This window comes from Eleginops maclovinus, chromosome 8 (genome assembly GCF_036324505.1).
Source record: "Eleginops maclovinus isolate JMC-PN-2008 ecotype Puerto Natales chromosome 8, JC_Emac_rtc_rv5, whole genome shotgun sequence".
Taxonomy (NCBI): domain Eukaryota; kingdom Metazoa; phylum Chordata; class Actinopteri; order Perciformes; family Eleginopidae; genus Eleginops; species Eleginops maclovinus.
In genome coordinates, this window is record NC_086356.1 from 10,582,354 (window position 1) to 10,586,459 (window position 4,106).

The window sequence follows — 4,106 nt, forward strand, 5'->3', positions numbered from 1 at the left end:
GATGCACAGATAGAATCCTGGGGATATGGATAATGAATTACTTTAGAGGTGAGAGATGCTTCAGTCCACACATTGTAATTTTGTAATTATCATATATATTGTCCTGGCATTTTACTCATGTCTCAATGTTAAAAAAAAGGAACGTATTTAATGAAGCGCATGCCTCTTGGAGGGGGAGGACCAGGCCATATAGAGTGTGTATCATATCTGATCTCATTAAACATGTTATTATTGTCATAAAGGAGTAGTAATAAACGTCGTTAGCTCTGGGGACTCATAAAGATGCTGTAATGGAAATTCAACGCTTCACTACTGATCTCCTTTTTAACTTTGGTCTGTGGAGGACATTTAGCAGCTTGATAAGGAAAAATAATTCTTGCTTGTTGAAATGATGCTCTTATTTTCTTCAGCTTAACATCATGAAACAGAAGTTTGGGGAGAAAAATGTCAGTGCTGGAAACACTGTGATAAAAAGAGAAATGATGAACTGTCTGCTCCACTTAGAACATGGTGACTGAGAAAGCTACATTTTGTTTCTCTCACAGAAAAAGGAAGCAATTCATAAACAGATACAGAGAGCAAGAAAAAAACATGTACGTGTGTGTGTTGTGGATATTCAGCTCTGTAGGCACAGATTGTTTTTTCCGACACAATGGAGCATTCACCGTCAGGAAGCAACATAGCCAGATAGCTGTCGCCAAGCCTGCTTATCCCCCTGGACTGGCTACAGTTTGGCACCACATGACTAACATGGTGACCCAGTGACATCAGATGGAGTTGGTGGAGGAACGTGTCTGAGTGGCTGCGAACCCTCGCTGAGAGAGCGTGTGACAGGTGAGTTGCAGCCCGCCAGGCTCCAGGGATGGTGTGTAAGGTTTGTGTGGGAGGATGTGAGACACAGTCTGTCGGATGGAGTCACATTTTGGCCAGTGTTTTCTGGGTTTCCCAAAAGGCATCAGCGCTGTGAGCTCAGAGTGGGACATAGTGAGAAGATCGTACATCAGCAGGAAGCCTCTTGGTATGGTGGTATGAATTGTGTTAGAATTGATAGATCCTGTGAAAACATGAATGTCAAAACAATTAAATGTTATACTTTATTAACATATTGCTTGTATGCTGTATGAGAGCAAAAAGTATAAAAAATCCAGAAACAAATCTAAGCATGCTATTTCAAAAACAAAATGCCACAGAATAGTCCTAGTATGTCTACAAAAGGTCATAATCTATACCATTAAATGAAAGTAATTAAAATGTCACGGTAATACTATGTCATAAAAAATCATGGTGTGATATGTCATAAACAGAAGGTCATAAAAAGAAATATAGTCAAACATTTGTGTAGATTGAACAATAGAATAATATCACAACCATAACCTTGTTTACCAGTAGCTAGTGTGTGTAAGTAGGTCATAGTAACTGGGTTTCTTTACTAACTGGCTACAGTATAATGAGAATCATTTTAAGCAATGATTTATCAATGAGATGAAATTGCGCTGGATTATTATGTATTCAGCTTTTGAATCTATTTGAATCTTTTAAATCGTTCTGAGGTACGCGAGCCGGGAATGGTTTTGGTCTCCACAACTACAACAAAAACAACTGTCATCATTTTCAAACTCCCCAAAACATTCTGTACACAAACGGATGAACATGTTTCATTATCAACATGTGTATATCTGCCATTTTGTTAAAAGCTTGTCACATGACAGTTAAGTTTGTTTTGAAAGGGATGCATTTCCAAATTCATCTAGACTAATGAGGACATTGTGACAGACAGACAGACAGACAGACAGACAGACAGACAGACAGACAGACAGACAGACAGACAGACAGACAGACAGACAGACAGACAGACAGACAGACAGACAGACAGACAGACAGACAGACAGACAGACAGACAGACAGACAATTAAACAGGCGGCAGCTGCTCTACTGCTGCAGCAACTTCAGTTACTAGGAGACAAGAAGACTAAACGAGTAAAGACGCCTACTGTATCTTATGTCTGAGTTTGTATGTGTGTGTGTGTGTGTGTGTGTGTGTGTGTGTGTGTGTGTGTGTGTGTGTGTGTGTGTGTGTGTGTGTGTGTGTGTGTGTGTGTGTGTGTGTGTGTGTGTGTGTTTGTATGTGTGGTGTGTGTGTGTGTGTGTTTTGCTTGTAGGTGCCAAGTGGGCATGCTGTTGTTATGTACAAGTTAAAAAGAGAACAGGGAAGAGAAAATGTAGGGAGGGGGGGTTGACATGAAGAAAACAACTCTTTTAGCGTCTAGCGTAATTTGAAGGGGAAGATGAAGAGAGAAAACCAGAAAACAACTCTCTCTGTGTGTGTTGGATGAACCATAAGATAAAAAGCCTTCAGAGCAGTTAACCTGCTGTAGTGGAAACACACAAGAATAATGAAGAGGTTCTGAATAATTAACACACTGGCCAATTGTTTAGCTTTTATTAATTCACTTTTTACTGTTCTTTTGTTGGCGTACTTCAAAGCTCAGCTAGTATAAATAAACCCAGCATGTTATGGTGAGCAGACGCTTGAAACAATACTCTTTATTAGATGAATTAACTGAGGTCTAAGTTCTGCGTAATTATGCTTCTTATTCTGTTTTCCATTGGCCTTGAGCCACAACACGTTCATTAACAGTCTCTGTGTTGCTGGATATTACTGTGATGTTTAAAATGTCTGATGGTATAAATCAATGAAATGTTCCCCCCACAGTTCACGCACACATCTCAAAATAATTGGGGACTCTAAAAGTAGCAGGGAGTGGTTTTATGTTATCTCTATGTCCACGGGTTATTGTCTTGTATGCTCTGATAGTCAAATGTTATCATTGGTCTTTTCTTCGTAAATTAAGCCCTTGTACAAGTTGAGATGGATTCACACCATTGTTAATCGTGTGTAAAAGAGTTAATTGTAGGTGTTGAATCAGTTTATGATAAAGGAATTTGGGCGAAAACGGGTCATGGTGGCCATTCACATCTGTGTGAGTGTTTCATTTCATGTTTAACTTTGGTGAACTTTCAATACCAAATCCGAATCGTTGACTAATAGTGACATCTTGACAGTGTTAGCTTTTGATGGAACAAAGCAATCGTGGTTATTAGCTGTTTCTCATCATCCTATTTTGGTTAACCCTCCAGTGCTGGGAGTTTTAACTGCTCCATAAAAGATGAAACATGGTTCATAAACAGTTACGATTCACAAGACATTGTTGTAAATAGCTTTACATTATTATTCATGTGCAGGTTAACAAAGGGTCAATGGTACAATAAAATATATAGGAATGGTAAATGGACTGTACTTATAAAGCACTTTATCGGGGCTTAAACGACCCTCAAAGCATGTCATCATTCATCCATTTACAATTCATTCATACACACACACCATGCAAGCAAGCAACTAGGGGTTTAGTATCTCGCCCAAGGATACATCAGCATGTTGACTGCATGGGCAGGGATCAAACTAACTACTGACGAACAAAGTCCCTCGCAGCCACAGCCGCCCACACGTTTGAAATAGACAAACCTTTGTGCAGCTCATATAGAATCATACAAATAGGATGTAAGATAAGTTTGGATGAAAAAAAATACATAAAAACAAATGCTATATGAACAAGTGTGAAAAAGTAAAAGGCAAGTTTATCCAACACATTGCAAGGGTTCAAAATGTCATACTAAATCTCCCTAGAAGTTGTTGCTCTGCTTTTGACTGTATTCTATTTTTAGAATTGATTGTATGAGTGTTTGAATGATTGACAATTGAAAAATAAACATATCCTTATTTCTAGCAGAATTTGTAGTACAACTCTCATAAAGCGAGCTTCATCTGATACAGAGAGACGGCAGCTCCGCCTTGAAATTGTCTGCGTATGACACTCGCCAGTCAAAATCACTGTGACTCCCACATCACAAGTGTTCACACAATGCCAATACTAGTAGATTTTGGACAGTAACCGTTATATTTAGTGGTGTAGCAGTGCCTCTGCCTCACCCTCTGAATCATCCTCCGTCATTTTAAGGCACGTCAGGTTATTCTAACAACTTGTTTTAGCTCCAGAAATGTCAGAGGCTATCTTAACACCTACTGCTCCTGCAGGAACATGGCTCAG